We start from the raw sequence: 4692 nt of genomic DNA, 5'->3' as shown, positions 1-4692 counted from the left end.
CCTAAAGAGCGCGGGAAAGAAAAGTGCAAAAAAGATCCAGGGGCATTAAACACCAGCAGCAGCACCAAACAGCAGCAGCCTAAAGGGTTAAACTCTGTGCATAGCGACAGTATACAGTACAGTAGGATAAATGATGAAGAGTCAATGCACATTGCAGTGCCACACATGATCAAAAACACTGGCTGCCTTATGCAACGGACCATAATATATGCAGATGACACAACAACGCATGAAAGAGTGCATGCAAAACGCATGGCCAGATGTGCCCTAATCAATGCACCCAACTCCGAAGAGCTGACACACATGATGGCACGCGCATGCACATATCAATTAACACGCATGACGGATCATACGTGGACGGGATGTACCTGTGTTAAGTGTTCTGCTCTGCTGGGGTCACAGAGACGGGGAAGAGATGTCAGTCTCACATGAAACGCCTGATGCCCGGTGTTATTCTGCGTCTCAATCACTGTCCCGAATAATCGGCGCGTTTGGAGAGTCGCGACTGATCAAACGCGCGTCACTCACTGAAGCCGTCGGTGCGCAACCGTCTGTCCGTCCGTCCGTCTCTCTCTCTCTCTGTCTGTCTTCTGCTTCATGTTCCCAACCTCCCTCTGTCTCTCGGTTGATGCTATCGATCGTGTTTGTCAGGGAAGCGGCGTGAGAATCAGCCCGAGAGAGACGCCATCATCATCTCTGCCTCGCTCTCCTTCGACTTGTTGTGACGCAGACATAAAACACAGGGAGATGGAGAGGGAGGGAGATCCGGAAAACACCTTCACATCTGTACGACTGACCGACATCCCACCTGCGCCCGACCCCACAAGCGCTCGGCCGGTGCCGCACACTCACAGCGGCTCATTAGGGAAAGTTCGGGCTGTAATTAGTCCAGCAGAGCCGCGCCGCGTGGACTTTTTGGAGAAAGTTTGGAAATGCCCTTCGGTGCCGGCAAAAATCTGGCAACACTGCTGTTACGCGCACTATTCCGCGAAAAGCAAGCGAGGAAATGGTTTTTCTTTGGCAATGTTTGAACCTGCGATTGAAAAAAAAATACAATGTTAACCGATATTAGGGTAGATAATCGTGATAGATCAACGTAGTGGGGGTAAATAGTAATATAAATACAAAACAAAAACACTTATCGTACACTATATGTTTACTGAAAATAACATTTTACAGGATTAAATGTTTTGCATTAATATTATGCATTTTTGAAATAAATAAAATTATGTATTTGTTGAAAACAACACAACATGAAAAACACCTATTGTACGCAATATTTACACATAATAAAAAATAACAATATATATAAATTATTATTATTAATTATTTTGCTGTAATATATTAATGTGTAAAATATTGTTATAAAATATATACCGTTTATAATTGTAAATGTAATAATAATTACCAGAAAGTTTCAAATATATATCAAAATATATATTTTAGATATATCAAATATCAGTTAATTTGTTTACCAATTATAAAGAACAGCTTGATTAAGACATTAAGTTTGGGTGTCAGATAAATGTGCATCGGTTAGTTTATAATAATAATAATTAAAATATACGAGAAAATAAGAATTTAGATACATTTTGACTTACAGTTTCATATGTTGAAGATAAATTTGTTAACCAAAAGTTATATAATCTTAGTTCATGTCACAATACATGGCCTATTTGTAACAAAAGTAGATGAGGTAGATCAACACGAACCAAATTCATGATATTTGAAACGTATTGTGATGACAGTAGTGCAGGAATGTTCAAAATGGCCTCTGGCGTGTCTTTTGTAAAACAGTTTTTGGATAGTCCAGCAGAGGACGCAAAACACAAAGATGCAGACTGCAACTAGACACTGGCTTTATTCCTGTGCCAAATTACAACTCAACATAGTTTGCATTTTAGATTGTTTCTCACATAGTGATTTTTCATACAAACATGAAAGTGTTATGGACAACATACATTTTATATAATAAGTTGCCAAACCATTTAGAGAGCAAGCCTAAAGAGCTTGACAAGGGTGATAAATTATTCATAAGCACCCAACCACTATTTTAATTAGTCCACTCCAACGAATTGAATGCAGAGCTCACATTACCAATGCTTTTATTCACCATAACAACCTTTTAATAAACACAGAAATCTCCCTCAGACATACTATTCCAGCGATTAGAGACACAGAGGCCTTGTATAATACACATACACATAACACAACTTCACAACAGATGGAAAGTGTCCTGACAAACAAAAGGTCACATTGTCTTCTTGTGCATGTACTATAGCTTTGTTTTAAAATGGAAAATTTTGAGCCCATACATAAAAACAATTTAATACCTTTTGTAATTGTCAGACATTTATTGTGTGGATAAACACAATGTGTAAGAAGTGCTTAAACCTAATTCTAGTTTTTCCAAACCCCCCTTGGGTTGGTAATATATGCCATATGCAGTGTGCTATGATTGGAAATAAATGATAAGAGATCATTGTATGATATTTATTTGGCAACTAAAGCAATTGATTGTTTTCCATGGCACAGTAAGCATGCTATTTTTGTCCTTATTTTTGTTGTTAAAGGTCTTCTTTCCTGCAAGGCCCTGCCATAAAAATATTGCAAGGTCGGAGTGGAGTCCACAGCTGGCTCTCTGCTCAAGGATTAGCTTTAAATAATCACCCTGCTAGGAACTGCCCAGCCATTCAGAAGCATAAATCATTTACATCAAAAATTTCAACTCCAACGGCCACTTAAAATTCAGGCCGTGAAACAACACCAGGCAATAAAATACAACCTTGACAATGTGTGAGGGTCCACACACACACACACACACACACACAGCTAAATGGGATTTCTTACTGACGTACTGTTCATAAATAAAGCTAATATTTATAAAAGGGTTGGGCAGTTGACACATAACATCAAAACAAGATTTTAAGTTAAAGTTGATATGCATGTATAGGAATGAGCCCCCCCCCCCCCCCCCCCATTGCAAATACAAATACATAAAATAATTATAATTATAATAATAATTAAATTCAGCTGGATAAGGCAACATACAATTAGATGATATATAATAAGATAAACAATAATTGCAAAAAATTACACAATTATATTTTAATTCTTTTTTTTATTATTCAGATGGATGAAGGAAAAAGTGGTTTATAAATAAAACAAAATAACATAAATGATACATAAGAAAAATAATTATTTTATATCAGATGGATGAGGGAAATAATGTGGCTGGAATAGCAGCAAAATAAAATAAAATAAAATCTAACTGCAAAATGTAACAAATGAAATCCAAAAACATCATTTATTGCAGATGGGAAAAAGTGAATGCTATATATAGATAGAGAGAGAGAAAGAGAGAGGTCATACACTTTCCCCCATTGTTTCAATTGTTTCATCTTCAGATGAATAAGTAGCAACAAAACAAAATAAATAAATAAAATACATAGCAAAAATAACAAAAGATATATATATATAAACATTGTTTTATTGCAGATGGGGAAAAGTTTTTGAATGAATGAGGAAAATAAAGTAAAATAGGCTACAATACAACACAATGAAAATTACATTTGAAATAAAATTAAATATAGAAAATAGTAACTGCAAAATTATCTAAAAAATAACATTATTACACAAAGTGTAATAACGATACTGCTCCCTTTAACTTTCAACCCTAAAAAGAGCTAATATAAATATATTTAACTTAAAATTCTTATTAGTAGACATCTAATAATTAGCCTCCAGCACTTTTTTTTTTTTTTTTTTATTTATGTTTTATATAAAACTCTACCATACGGTTGAGCTGTCAGTCCATGGTAAATCTCAATATAAATTCAGATAACTATTTCATGAGTTATTTTCCAATAATAAACATTCCTTTAACTTTATTACTATCTTGCATACCTTTCATAACCTTCAGAGTCCACAAAGATAAAAAATTATATTTAAGCACCTGTATAATATATATATATAGCTGTATGGCAATATATATGGTATATGATGTCCTTTACATACATATCAACCACACGGTCATGCATGATTTTAAACATTTTTGCATTTCTCATATTTTGCTATATTTCTGTTCTTTACCCTCTACCCTATTCACAACAACATTGTGGTTTCATCCCTACTTCCCTGATTGCTTGTTTGACCCTATTATCTGATGACTGACCAGCACAGTTCTCCCTTCTGTGTGACTGACTGAAGTTTGTAAACTGCTGCTGTCACTTGAAAACTGTAAATTCCCAAACCCCCCATGGCAACAGCAGACACAGAGATGGGGCAGAACAGCTGAAAGATTGCTCGGTCATCTCTTCCTTTTGATAGATTTATTCCCTATCAAAGTAAGCTCAACCCTAAATACGCATTACCATACTCTAGCTAATTATATGCAAGTGTGAACTCGTGAAACAGTAATAGAAAGAATAACAAATGAATAACATTATTTTATTCGAGATGGGGAGAAGTGGCTACAGAAGTGCAATAAACAAAATAAATCAATAAACATGAAGTTTAGTAGCCGCGCAATACGCAAAAATAGAAACGAGAAGTCCGCGTTGCATCGAGCGCTTCCAATAGCCTCAAAGCTGCTTCGTTTACGTTTTACGAGAGCGATCTTTTTGTGTCGCGACGCGTCCGGTGCTCTTGCTGTTCTGAATTTACCGGGCGCCGCTCTTCATCAGCGCGTCC

The sequence above is a fragment of the Barbus barbus genome (assembly GCF_936440315.1).
Source record: "Barbus barbus genome assembly, chromosome: 12".
NCBI classification, from domain to species: Eukaryota; Metazoa; Chordata; class Actinopteri; order Cypriniformes; family Cyprinidae; genus Barbus; species Barbus barbus.
This window is presented reverse-complemented; position numbering follows the sequence as displayed.